This window comes from Herpailurus yagouaroundi, unplaced genomic scaffold, assembly GCF_014898765.1.
Source record: "Herpailurus yagouaroundi ecotype Mexico unplaced genomic scaffold, PumYag 197, whole genome shotgun sequence".
NCBI classification, from domain to species: Eukaryota; Metazoa; Chordata; class Mammalia; order Carnivora; family Felidae; genus Herpailurus; species Herpailurus yagouaroundi.
In genome coordinates, this window is record NW_024412428.1 from 8204831 (window position 1) to 8219736 (window position 14906).

Genomic DNA, 14906 nt, shown 5'->3' on the forward strand with positions numbered 1-14906 from the left:
TGTTGTATGGATACCAATTTGACAATACATTTCATATTAAAAAAAAACTAAACTTCTAGTAAATCAAAAATGCAGGTTTTCTTCCTCCTTCCCGAAAGCCCATTCTCCTGGAATCCTTACTTAATTCCAGAGGGGGGGGGGGGGGGGGGGGGGGGAGCCACTGGAGACAAGCTCAGTCATGACAGGTTCTTTTTTTTTTCCTTTTTATTAAATTTTGCATACAGTTATTAAGCCTCAAGCAGCTTTTCTTATTGTTCACCATTCCTGTATTGGTTGTGGAACTAAAGGGTTTCTGATTTTTCTTTATAAACTGACTAGTAAACATTTGATTGCTGTCCATATTTCCAGGAAAAGAAAATAACCAAGCATAGATTTAATGAAAGAGTAAAATTGCCAGTGTTTCTGCCATTGGGGAGTAATTTAATGTTCTTGGGGAATTTGTGACTAATTAATTTCATTTGAATAATCAGCACTTTATAATCATGTTAAATAGCTATGGCTTAAGCATTTTGATTTGCTTCTTAATTAAATAATTTCACCAGAACCTATATAAGATTTTTCAGCTTTAAATCATATTGACAACCTGTTCTTGATGTATTTATTATCCAAATATGAGGGCTTTTAGAAAGTGTATGAGCATCACAATTTTTTAAATAAATATTTCCAATCGAATACTGTTTCTCATTTGTCATAACAGAAACCCAAATTACATAGCATAACCCACCCCAAAATATTAGCTCCTGAAGTTCTGTATTTTAGTCCTGCAGGGTGTAAGTGATTTATAAAAGCTTTCAGGGATGTCTGGGTAACTCAGTTCGCTGAGAGTCCGACTCTTGATTTCAGCTCAGGTCATTATCTCATGGTTTGTGGGATCGAACCCCATGTCGGGCTCCACGCTGACAGTGTGGAACCTACTTGGGATTCTCTCTCTCCCTCTGCCCCTCCCCTGTTCTCTGTCTCTGTCTCTCTCTCTCTCAAAATAAATAAGCTTTAAAAAAGAAGAAAAAAGCTTTCAGGAAAGACTCTGCATATTTAGTTACAAGACAGCAGAATGATCACCCACTGCAGGTTACCACGGCAGGGGGGGATATCTTGCTGCCCCTGAGATACAACCCTGCAAAGCACTGTTCTTCTGCATGTGAAATACTCCAGACATTCAGAATGTACAAAGAATTTCATGATGAAAACGGCTTGCTAATTATCTTAGTTTAATAAACATTAACATCTTGCCATGTTTGCTTTTGATATTTTATTTTAAAAATAAAATATTTCAGGGGCGCCTGGGTGGCTCAGTAGGTGAAGTGTCTGACTTCAGCTCAGGTCATGATCTTGCGGTCCGTGAGTTTGAGCCCTGCATCGGGCTCTGTGCTGACAGCTCAGAGCCTGAAGCCTGTTTCGGATTCTGTGTCTCCCTCTCTCTCTGCTCCTCCCCCGTTCATGCTCTGTCTCTCTCTGTCCCAAAAATAAATAAACGTTGAAAAAAAAAAATTAAAAAAAAAATTAAAGTAAAAATAAACATTAAAAAAATAATAATAAAATATTTCAGCTAAAAGCGAAGACTTCTTTTTACCTCTCTATGACCTGATGACCTTCCCTCTCAATAAGAAACCTACTGTGTGTTAACTATTGCTGCATAACAAATTACCACAAAACCTAGTGACTTAAGACAGTAGACATTTATTACCTCACACAGTTCCTGAGGGTCAGGTGTCCAGGATAGACTTAGCTGGTAGAGAGACCAGCTGTCTCACAAGGTTGCTGTCAAGCTGTTGTCTGAAACTTCTCAGGGTCCTACTGGGGCTAAGAATCCTCCTCCACACTCACTCACGTGTTGGCAGACCTTACCTCCTCGCTGGCTGGAGACTTGAGTCCTCACCACGTGGGCCTTTCCCTAGGACCGCTCACAATATGGCAGCTTGCTTTTCCCCACCAGCAAGAAGTCAGAGAGAAATCGAAAATGGGATGCTAAATATGGAAGCCACAGTTGTTTACATCCTAACTTGGAGGTGACTTACCATCATTTCTGCCATGTACTGTTGATGACAGAGACCAACCCTGATCCATTATGGGACAGGACTCCACAACGCTCTGAATACCAGAAGGGGGAATCATTGGGGGCCATCTTGATGGCTGGCTACTACAACTCCAAAAATGTTTTTATATTCTTATCACAAATATTTATAGCATAAGAAATATGTAACACTGCTTTTTTGCATGTTTTTGATCGTATAAACATCTTACTGTGTATATCATCCTACACACGCACTTACGTTTTTGAGCTGTTCCTATGTTTTTTTTAAAATTTTTTTTTTCAACGTTTATTTATTTTTGGGACAGAGAGAGACAGAGCATGAGCGGGGGAGGGGCAGAGAGAGAGGGAGACACAGAATCGGAAACAGGCTCCAGGCTCTGAGCCATCAGCCCAGAGCCCGACGCGGGGCTCGAACTCCCGGACCGCGAGATCGTGACCTGGCTGAAGTCGGACGCTTAACCGACTGCGCCACCCAGGCGCCCCTGTTCCTATGTTGATATTATCTTACTCATCTGTTTTCTCTGTTGTATGGCATTCCACTGTGTGGAATACCATGATTTAGAGATCAAGTATTTAATGAAAAGATTGTTTTCATTTTTCACTATTGAGAATGAACTGAACGTTCTGGAGCATACCAACTTATGTATATGTGCAAAACGTTCTAAGGTATATATATTTGGAAGTGAAAAGACTGAGTCACGATGTGTATGTATCTTCAGTTCTCTTACAGAGCTGCATTGCTCTCCGAAGTGGTTGTTTTCTACCAGCCACGATGACGGGTCCCTTTATTCCGCACGCTGACCAACAGAGATCTATCAGACCTGAGTTTTTGTCAGTCTGTTGGTGTGAATTGTTGCTTTTGATATTTATTTTTTTATTTGCATTCAGTAATTATTTGTGGAGTCTATTCTTTATGTTTATTGATCATTTGAATTTCCTCTTCACATTCTTTGTTCTGTTTTCTATTGTGTTATTTGTCTTATTCTTACCGATCAGATGGAAGTTTTATGTGTTCTGAATACCAGTCATTCCTGGTTTATATGTATTACAATAATTTTCTTCAGCTTCCGACTTGATTATCATTTTGTTTTTAGTTTCTTTTGATGAATCAAATTTCTTAGTTTTTTTAAAGGGTTTTTTTTATGTTTGATTTTATTTTTTGAGAGCTGAAGAGAGACAGAGTGCAAGTTGGGGGAGGGGCAGAGAGAGAGGGAGACAGACTCCAAAGCAGGCTCCGGGCTCTGAGCTGTCAGCACAGAGCCTCATGCTGGGCTAGAGCCCATGAATGTGAGATCATGACCTGAGCCGGAGTCGGACGCCTAAGCGTCCGACTGAGCCACCCAGGTACCCCTCAAATTTCTAGTTTTAATGGGAGTCAAATTTATCATTTTTCTGTATTGTTTGTACCTTTGTATGTCTTGGTAAAAAACCAAAACCAAAACAAACAAACCACAACAACAGAACACCATCCCCCCTCAAAAGTCCATCCTTTTCTCACTTGTTTGCAATGAAATCAAAGTCATTTATCAAGTATCTCTATGTGTGTATCTGTGTACTTACATATATTTGAAGGCATGAGTTAGTTCTGAGACCTCCAATTCCAGCCCAACACCGTAGAGTTTATTCTGGCCTGCCCCCAACAGGGACAAACATGGGTCTCATTTTCTACCGTATATTTACTTTTTTTTTGCCCTTTCCTAGTATAAATAGTTTCAGTTATTCACCCACTTCCGTACAGTGCTGTCTTTAGCCTTTTACTATATAGTCAAGACACTGTTCACCAGTTACTGTATTTTCTTCTTCTCCCTTTGCTTCAGTGTGGGTATGTTACTCATTTGGAAAAAACAAACAAACAAACAAACAAACAAAACAACAAAAGAGAAACCAGGCTCATTGTTTGTATTCCATTTTGAATTGCCTGTGCATCCCGGTTGGTTTCAGTTATTTCTTTGCTTTAATGAGCGTGTGGTATATTGACATGCGTTGAAAAGAATACGTGAGAAAGTATACTTGGAGAGAAGTGTCACTCTCCCTTTGTTCCTCCTATCCCATTCCTTTTCCTCATTCTGTCTACTTCATTCCCATCAGTGCCCTGGGAGGGGTGAGATTAGTTTCCGGTCCATTCTTTTTGTTACAAAAGAACAGGTGCAGGTTTGTTTCCTTTTGTTCTTTCTTACCTGGAAGAGAGCACACTACCAGTATAGATACCCTTTTGCTCCTTGTTGGTTTTTTTTTTCTTCATTTAGCAATGTATTCTACAGCTCATTCCAAATAAATTTATATAAATCTTCATTCCTTTTATAAAAAAATAATTGTATGAATGTATCATAATTTATGAAATGACTTTCCTATATATGGGCATTTAGCTTATTTTTTAATATCTTTCAACTACAAACAATGCTATAATGAACGCAGTGTATTGTTAGAAATGCATCTTCAAAGTAAAATCCCAGATGTACAATTTCTAGGTCAAAAAGTAAGAACATGTACAGTTTTGTTAGGTTTTACCAAGTCCTCCTATAAAATATTTGCACCATGGGGCACCTGGGTAGCTCAGTTGGTTAAGCATCCAACTTCAGCTCAGGTCATGAGCTCATGGTTTGTGGGTTCGAGTCCCACGTCAGGCTCAGTACTGACAGCTCAGAGCCTGGAGTCTGCTTCAGATTCTGTGTCTCCCTCTCTCTGTCCCTTCCCTGCTTGTGCTCGCTCTCTCTCTCTCTCTCTCTCTCAAAACGAAATAAACGTGAAAAAATTTTTAAATAAATGAAAAAATAAAATATTTGCACCAGTTTGCATTCCCACCAGCCCCGTAGGAGAGTACTTCCCAAAGCTTTGCCAACCACATATGCCATGATAGTTTTCATTTGAACCAACCCAATAGATGAGAAATAACAATATTGTGTTAGTTTGCACTTCTCTGATTATGAGAAACTTGGAACAATTTGCATATGTTGAAGGGCTGTTTTTTACTCTTCATAAATCATTGACTTCCTGTTTTTCTTTTGGGTTTTTGGCCTTTGGTTTTGCATTTTTGAAGCGTTCTTTGCATACTGGGGATATTAACCCTTTATCTGTGACACATGCACAAATGTTTTCTTCTGGTTTGTTACTGTTTTTTGACTATGTCTATGGTAGTTTTTATCACTCAAACTTATAAAAAAATTCATGCAAACTTATTATTTTATTTCCTCTGTAAATTTAATCATGGTTAGAAAGACCCTCCCACACTACTGTTATAGAGAAACCCACTCTTTTTTTTTTCTTTCAGAACTTGTATGCTTGATCTTTCTTTTAAATTTAGACCCCTGATACATTTGAAGTTTATTCTTGGGTATGACATGAGGTATAGATCTAATTGTATCTTTTTCAAAATGGCTACCCAGCCTCCTTTATTAAAGGTCTATTGGGGCGCCTGGGTGGCTCAGTCGGTTAAGCGGCCGACTTCGGCTCAGGTCATGATCTCACGGTCTGTGAGTTCGAGCCCCGCGTCAGGCTCTGTGCTGACGGCTCAGAGCCTGGAGCCTGTTTCAGATTCTGTGTCTCCCTCTCTCTGACCCTCCCCTGTTCATGCTCTGTCTCTCTCTGTCTCAAAAATAAATAAACGTTAAAAAAAATTTAAAAAAATAAAAAAATAAAGGTCTATCATTGTCCCAATAATTTGAGATGTCATCTTTATCATCCACTAAATTTCTATACATCCTTAGGTCTATTTCTGGGGTTTCTATTCTGTTCCACTGGTCTATGATCTATGGTCTAGTCCTATGGTAGTGCCACACGGTTTAATTATAGAAGCTTTGTAGTATGTTTTAATGTCTGATATGTCTAGTCCCCTGGAGCAGATTTCCTTTTTTTAGTATTTTTCTGGGTATCCTTGCATGTTTGTTTTGCCAAATAATCTTTGTACCAATGTGTCTAACTCCATACAACAAAGGCTTGTTGGTATTTTTAATGGGATTGCATCAGTTAACCAAGTGAGAGCTGACATCCTTCTGATGCTGAAACACCCTTTGAATCACATGAGATTCTCTCCATGTGTCTATTTTTATGTCTTCCTAGAGTAATTTTAAGTTTTCCTCATATAAGTTTTACACATGATTTGATAAATTTATTCCTGTGTATTTGATCTTCTTTGTTGCCAATGTAGATTGGGGTTTCTCTTCCATATTTTCTCTAGATAGTGTTTGTGTATAGGAAAGCTATATTGACTTGTCTGTTAATTTTGTATCTTGCCACCTTACTGAATTCTTATACTGTTTGAGTCCGTTTTATCTTTGACCATCGATGTTCTAGAGCTTTCCAGTTACACTGTTGTGTCGGTAAAGACAGAGACGGTTTTACTTCTTTACCAAATATTTTGCCTCTGATTATTTTATCGTCTCTAATTGCATTGGCTAATACCATTAGGACAGTGTTGAATAGTCGTGGAGGTACACATTTTTGCCTTGTTCCTGATTTGTATGGAAATTCTTGTTGTGTTTCCACATTTAAGTAAAATAATAGCTTTAGGACTAATATATATATTTTTTATCATCTTAAGGTGTTTTAACACATTAAGAAAGTGTCCTTCAATTCCTGTTTTCTTGAGTGCTGCTACTTGGAATGGGTATTGAATTTTTGTCCAAGGCTTTTTGAACATCTATGGAGATAACCATATTTTTTTTCCTGAGACCTATCAATATGGATTTACTAATATAGAAACTACATTAAATTACTAGGATAGATCCCAGTTCGTCATGGTATGTTATTTTCTTTATGTGGTATTAGATTCTGTTTGCTGATATTTTAGCTAATCTTTTTGCATCAATATTCATGAGTGACAATGGTCTGCAGCTTTCTTTTTCTTCTACTTTTTTGAGAGAGTCTTCATCAGGCTTAGGTATCAAAATTGGGGTATACTCAATTTATTAAAAGAATAAGGAAGTTTTCCTTTATTTTTATATTAGTATTTTATACTAGTTTTCTATTTACTGCTGTAATCATCACAAACTTAGTGGCTTAAAACAGTACAAATTTAGTATCTAACAGGTCTTGAGGTCAAAAGTCCAAAGTGAGTCTCAATGACCTAAAACTGAGATATTGGCAGGCTGCATTCATTTCTGGAGGCTCTCAGGGAAGATCTGTTTTGTTGCCTTTGCCTGCTTCTCGAGGCCACTCATGTTCCTTGGTTCATGGCTTCCTTCCATTTCCAAAACCAATAGGGATCTAGTTTTTCTTTTATCCCATCTCCCTGTTGCTGACTGTCCTGTCTCCCTCTTCCACATTTAAGGACTCTTGTAATTACATTGGCCCTTCCCATAATCCAGGATAATCTCCCTACTTCAAGGCCATCTGATTAGCAGATTTTATTTCTACTTACAACCTTAATTCCTCTTTGCCATGTATATGGCATAGTCATAGGTACTGGGGATTTAGATACAGACATCTTTTGTGGGGAGAGAGGCAGTATTCTGCCTGCCATAATCTTCACGCTCTAGAGCAATTTACAGAGCACTAGAATATTTGATTATTGTGGGTTTGGTAGACGCTCATGGGCCTGATGCTTTTTTTGTGTGGTATCTTTAATAATTGCTCTGTAGGGGCACCTGGGTGGCTCAAGGCCGTTAAGCATCCGACTCTTGATTTTGGCTCAGGTCATGATCTCACAGTTGGTGAGTTAAAGCCTCATGTCAGGTTCTGCACCTACAGGGTGGAGCCTGCTTGAGATTCTCTGTCTCCCTCTCTCTGTCCCTCCTCCACTCACTTGCTCTGTCTCAAAAATAAATAAACATTTGAAAAAATAATAATTGTGTCTGTATCCTCTGTGGAAATTTGGTGCATTTAAATATTTTCCCTCTCTTAGGCTCAATTTTGGTAATCTATGTTTCTTTAGAAAATTATCAATTTAATGTAAGATTTCAAATTTATTTGTATAGAGGTGGGCAAACAAAGCCTCTTAAGACGTTTAATTCTTTTTTCCATTCACTTTTTGTCATTCCTTATTTTATTTGTGCTTTCCCTCTTTTTTATTGTTAAGTTAGCTAGTGGTTTGCTATTTTGTTAACTTTTTTCAGTTAAGTCTACTGGTTTCCTATTCTGTATTTCATTAATTTCTGCTTTTGTCTTTATCATTTTCTTCTTAGTGCTTTCTTTCAGTCTACTTTGTTGTTGTTTGCTAGGTTTGTTTTTTTTTTTCAGCTAAGTATTTGAGTCATTCATTTACATCCTTTTATTTATTACTTATGAAAGCATCTCCTGCTATGAGTTTTTCTCCAAAAACTGCTTTAAATGTATCCCATGTGTTAGTGTTTTTGTATTTTGTTTTAGTGGCTTAAAAAAAAATCCTTTGACTTCACTTTATGTCTTCACTGTTACCCAAGAGTTGTCACGTAGGAGGAGGCTTTTTAAATTTTTCAGGTGGATGACCGTTCTGTTTTTGGTTTGGTTAAGGATTTCTATTTTCCTTTCATTAGTTAATAATTTCTACTTTTACTGCATTGTGATCAGTTTTGTTCATCATATTTTTAATTCATGGAACCTACTGACATTTTCTTTGTGACCAGCTCTTATGAGTGGTTCAAAAGCCCTTGATAAAAAAGGTGTGTTCACTTATATTATCAAAATGTAAAGTTCAATATATACCCATAAGACCTACCTAGCTGATTATGTTTTGTTTTGTTTGTCCATTTAATCTGTCTTGAATTAAGAGTGGTAAACCTCGGACATAAATTTTATTGGAGCATAGATATTCGTAAGTATATTTGTATTTTGTTTTTTAAATCTTTTTTTATATATTGAATGGAGATAGCATATAACTGGGCCTTCCATTGTGAGCAAAATTGAGGATCTTTTTGCTTTTGATTGGTACATTTAGTCCATGACACTTATTGATACGGTTGATATGTTAGATCTCATTCCTATCATGGTTTATAATTGCATGTATTATGTTATTTAGTCTGTGTTTCTTTTTCTAAAGATGTGTATTATTTGCCCTTGAATTTAATTTATGGCCTCCACAGTAAGTTTGGTTGCCATCTATAATCATAAAAACTTATTATACTATTACTGACTATATTTCATATGCCACACATTGCATCCCCATGACTTACTTATTTTATGAGTGGAAGTTTGCACCTCTCAATCCCCTTCACCTATTTTGTGCACATCCAACCCCCTCCACCCTGTGGTAACCCCCCATTTGTTTTCTGTATCTCTGAGTCTGTTTCTATTTTGCTTTGTGTTACAGATATCACATATAAGTGAAATCATACAATATTTGTCTTTTTCTGTCTGACTCATTTCCCTTAGCCTAACACCCTCAAAGTCTATTCATGTTGCCGGTTCTTTCATTGTAACGAACAGAATTTAGGGACATTTTATTTTTGTTCTAGCTGTTACCTTTGTACTTACACCTTCCTTGTTTTCTTAGTTACCCTTTGACCATCTGGTTTGCCAATTTAAAATTAGATCCTTAACTCCCACCTATTTTCTACCTGACAACCAATGAGCTTCTTTTACTTTCTTTATTCTCTCTTCTGCCCCTTACCAGTTTTTAGTTGCATTCTTTCTATTTGTTATTTGTATTTCTATTTGTATAGCATTTGTATATCCGTCTTCCACCCTCATTGTCTCCTTTGTTTTTGACTTAGATCTACAATCCACTTTATAAATGCTCACATCAGTCCTTCTGCTAAAATTTTCCAATTACCTCTTAGTCCAATGAAGCTCAACTCTAGGCTGTTCCTAAAGAAAGATTCATGTCCTGTGTGTTTCCATGTTATCCTATAGCTTTGATTTCAAATTTGTAGAAAATCCTTGTTTCATATATATATATATTTTGATTAAAAAATTTTTTTAATATTTATATTTATTTTTGAGACAGAGAGATACAGAACATGAGCAGGGGAGGGGCGGAGAGAGAGGGAGACACAGAATCCATAGCAGGCTCCAGGCTCCGAGCTGTCAGCCCAGAGCCCGACGGACACAGGGCTCGAACTCACAAACCGTGAGATCATGACCTGAGCCGAAGTTGGACACTTAACCGACTGAGCCACCCAGGCGCCCCTCATATATTTTTTTAATTAAGATGTTTCTGTTTATTTATTTTTAAGTGCTATTCTATTGTTGTCTTGCTTTGAATATTTATTTATTTATACTTCTGCCCTTGTAATTGGGTCATCTTTTTACCTAGAGGTCTTGATTTTTTTTTTTTTAATCTCTAAATTGTAACAGGTTTAATAGGATACAGCTTAGAACTGCTAAATATGGGTTCGTTTTCCCAGGACCCAGTGGCCCCTTTCAATATGAAGATTCAATTCTCTGGAAAATTTTCTTACACTACAATGTTAAAGTATTAGACCTGTTCCATTGTTTTGTTTTCCCTCTTCAAGGAGTCTCATACTGTGAGTCTTAATTCTTCATGATCTGTTTTCCATTTCAGTATTTTCTCTATGACCCACTTTACTTCTTTTCTTTTCTCATTTTTCTTTTCTTAGTTTTTCTACTTCTTGAAATATTTCTTGTTAAATTTTCATTTTACTTTTTCTTATCTTGAGCACCGTGTAATTTAATCTTCATTTCTGAAATAATTATCTTTTCTTCCGTTGTGAAATTCACTGTCTTTTTATTATTTCCTGTTCTTTGTCCATTTATGTTCTTAGGGCATGTATTTCTCGTTCAAAATCTTTTCTTTCATGTTTCCAAATACTATTTTTTGGATATTTAATACAGCTTTGAGTGTTCTTTTATAGATTTCTTCTGTTTCATGGCTGCTTTCTTGGAGGCCATTTTTTTTTAATATAATTTATTGTCAAGTTGGCTGACATACAGTGTGTAAAGTGCGCTCTTGGTTTTTGGGGTAGATTCCCGTGGTTCATCACTTACATACAACACCCAGTGCTCATCCCAACAAGTGCCCTCCTCAGTGCCCGTCATCCATTCTCCTCCACTCTCCTCCACCCCCCACCCTCAGTTTGTTCTCTGTATTTGAGAGTCTTTTATGGTTTGCCTCCCTCCCTCTCTATTTGTAGCTTTTTCCCCCCCTTCCCTTCCTACATGGTCTTCTGTTAAATTTCTCAAGATCCACATATGAGTGAAACCATATGGTATCTGTCTTCCTCTGACTGACTTATTTCACTCAGCATAATACCTTCTAGTTCCATCTAGTGAAGGTGTAGTAAGGATCGCTATTATGATCATTTGTGAGATAAAACTTTGTATTTGCTTATTCATTGCTTTCTGTTCATTTTTGTCATATTGGACTGCTTTTCAAGATGACCGGTCTAGTGCCTTATTCCGTCAGTGTAGCAAAGTCTGGATTCTTTCATGGTTTGGGGGGAGTGAGTGGAGCCAGGGATTTGTGTCCTCTGGTTTCTGAATACTCTTCATCTTGCAGGGCCCTGAATTTCCCCTTAAATTTCTCTTCCCCTTCAACACCCAGTTTCCGTAGCGCCCTTCTCTCCTTTGTGCCTTTCTGCTTCCCCAGCCTTGCTTCACTGCAAAGACTGCCGCTTCAGATCGCACATACCTTCAGGTGTCTTCTCTTTAGGCTACACTTGGCTGTGTATTCTTAAGTTATGCTGAGAATGCGGTTTTTATGTATTCTGTTCTTCTTGTTATGCCTTGTCCATTTTGAAGAAACATTCGGAGATATGGACATAGGCAGATTCTGTTGTCTTTCTTCTATCTCCCCTTTATATATCTTTATTGTATTGGTAGAATATACCCCCTTGCTTTTCCTAAAGATATTTATTTGTACTTTTTACCTCTTCCCTCTTTGACGTGAGTGCGTTTTTGGCCTTTAATCATTTATGCGTTAACCCAATAAATATTTATTCAGTAGTACTCTGTACTGCTCAAAGTGGCGAGTGCAACAGTGACAGAATATCAGAATCCCAACCTAACTGGGAGCACGTTCTAGTAGAAGGAGATAAACGAACCAATAAGCATGTTGTGGTAAGCACCTTGGAGAAGAAAAAAATCAGGAAAAAGAGCATAGGGAGTCCTGGGGTAGGTGAGGCTGTGTTGTGAATGTATATAGGTAGTTAAGAAAGGGCTTACCAACATGGCGACAGTGGTTAGGGAACAAGGTGTGGCTATCTGGAGAAATGGTTTTCCAGGCAGAAGGACCAATGGGGACAAAATGCCCAGCATGGGAAAATACAGCAGGGAGGCCAGCATAGCTGGAGTATGGTAGCTGATGGGGAGAAGGCTACATAATGAGATCAGAGAGGTAAGAGAAGGGCCATGAAGGGCCATTGAAAAGACTTGGACTTTCATTTTGAGTAAGAACAGAAGTATTTGGAGGACAGAGGATAGAGAAGAGACATACTATGACTTTTATTTCTGATATTTCTCTTAGTCTAATTTGTTGAGAACAGACTGGAAGAAGGGGCAACAATAGATACAGGAACGCCAATTGGGAGGCTGTTGGTATGATCCAAGTGAAATACATTGGCAGCCTAGACCAGGATACTTAGAAGTGTAGGCAGTGGTCACATGACTGATCTACTTTTAAGGTATAGCAAACAAGATTTGCCCCTGGATTATATGTGAGATTACGGTTCATTACACTATTTGCAAAGAACCGTGGCCACCTTCACTGTAAGCGTAGGCTCTTTGTAAACACCAGATGTAATCACTAGTAGGGGGACACCTAACGTTTCCTTCCCTGAAGTGGCAGCGAATTCGGGAATCTGGGTATATGGTGTGGAATAAAAGTTACGTGGTATCATTGGTTTGAGGCCATGGGGCAATCTAAGGCAAGCATTGCTAACGGTGTTATTTGGTGATAGACACACACAGATAAATGGCCAGGGTCTTATCATCAGTGGGATAAAGAAGAAAAATGGTAAAGTGGCTGTGACATCTTTCTTCTGCTTTTATATCGTGAAAGTAATAATGGAAGGCCGCACCCTTAAAATCTTGTACTTCTCAGAGCGCCAAAGCAAAAGAAGAGTTCAAGTGTATGTCAGAGCAGTTTCTCCATCTTTGCCTGACGCTGTCTGCACAAACGGGCTCGAGGATTACTGTTTCTCAGAGGTTTTAAACACCTTCCAAATGTTAGAGCAACAGTTGTGTTATTGCATATTAGCAACGTCTCTCTATCCTGAAGTTCTTCGACTTAACTAGGGTAAATCCACTCAGTCTTGTATTTATTTCAACATTTAATGGTACTTACTGTGTATCTGGCACTGTGCTAAGTGATAAGGATACAGCCGTATCTTTACGGGCAGATGCGGTCACTGTTCTCATGAAGTTAATGACCTAGTAGGAAGACAGACGTGTAACAGATCGCATAACTATTGAATTTCCCTGGTGAGAAATGCTACAAAGGAGAAACAGAGGTTTCTCTGAGAACCTCAACCTGGCTTAAGGGTAGGGGACCAGTCTTGCCAAAGGTAAGAGGCCGTATGCTGAGAGCAGTGACACATTACTCCCCTTTATGCAATGATCCCAGTCTGTTCGTGGGGAGATTGCTGCTTCCCCGCAGTATAGTAAGGCGGATTAGAGGATCAGGGGGCTGGAATGGATACTGGATCGGTCACAGACACCACTCCAGTGTCCAGTTTCTTTCACCCGTTTTTTTTATAATGGCTGTTACATTGTTGGTTCAGCTCAATGTCCGCTGTGATCAGCCTTCTCATCTAACGTGTGTCAAATAATCAGATGTGCTTTGGAGCTTCGCCAGCTACTATCCACCTCCGTATCTGCTACTACCCACCAGTTCTCCACTCGTGTCCAACCTCTGTATCCAGCTAGTAGAGATCATTTTGGATTTCACTGCTTTTAGGAGCGTTGTCACTGCTTCTGAGTATAACGCAGAAACTTAAAGGAGGATGCCTCGCTTGGAGTCATCCCCCTCACTGATTCAACAGAAAAAAGAATAATAAAGTTAAAGATTTCTGCTTTGTATTTTCCCTTTCCAGCCCATTCTCACCGCATTAAAATCTCTAGATGGATTGTGTTCAGTAAAAGCTACGCGTATCTTCCTGGCCATCCCCTTTGCTATAATCCAGGGCAAAGGCTCATATTTTCAATGCACGGGAAAAGGAGGGGCAGAGACGGTGGAACCAAAATAAACAGATGGTTGCCTTGACAATCTGTAAGAGGCTCTTTCGTGAGCATTTTTCATGGTTTTCTTTTGAAATAAACAGTGAGACAGTGATACGATTTTTATCTCGTCGACCTCCTGCAAATGGCCCCATGGCTTTCACACGCCACAAAATACCAAAACGCCTCTGCCAGGAAGCCACCTTTGCTTAGCTTGACTCCTTCGAGGTCCCATCCCACGTCCCTCAGGAAATGTCTCTGGGACCTGTTCTCCGGGGCAGATGTTGTGGGTATGAACGCGAGCGAGGCACAGCAAGGGGGCCGTGATATTTGGGGGGAAGACAGAGAAGGACAATTATCATCACATGAAGCAGAATGTCATTAGCAAGAGCAAGAATACAGAATGACATGATGGCACAGAGAGGGAGAAAATGCCCTCCCAGTGGTAGAATCAGGCAGAAGAAGGAAAGTGGCACTGACGGGGACAAGGGAGCCAAGTTTGAGCAAAAGACTTGGGTCGGACAGGGGTGATTGTGAGTGGGAGATGGGTCAGGAAGTCCAACTTTCAGGAAGATGAACAGAAATAATAAAATTGAACATTTTAACATTGACTTAGGCACATGGTTTCTACTTTGCCAGTTTAAATTTACTTTTTCAAAAAAAAATTTTAAATGTTTATTTTTGAGAGAGAGCACGAGCAGGGGTAGGGGAGAGAGAGGGGGAAACACAGAATCTCAGGCATGTTCCAGGCTCTGAGCCATCAGCACAGAGCCTGATGCGAGGCTCAAACTCGTGAGATCATGACCTGAGCTGATGTCAGTCGCTTAACCAACTGAGCCACCCAAGA

At 38.9% G+C, this 14906-nt stretch overlaps 1 protein-coding gene and 1 long non-coding RNA gene across 3 annotated transcripts in view; one reads left to right on the forward strand and one right to left on the reverse strand.

Moving 5' to 3' along the window:
• Positions 1-14906, forward strand: part of MTUS2 (microtubule associated scaffold protein 2) — a 546859-nt gene that overhangs the window by 455990 nt on the left and 75963 nt on the right. The gene's annotated exons all lie outside the window — the stretch shown is intronic.
• On the reverse strand, positions 3691-14771 carry LOC121012793 (uncharacterized). Its single transcript, XR_005782302.1, has 2 exons — positions 13188-14771; positions 3691-4209 (listed from the first exon to the last, which is right to left on the reverse strand). It is a non-coding gene; the product is annotated as an uncharacterized LOC121012793 (long non-coding RNA).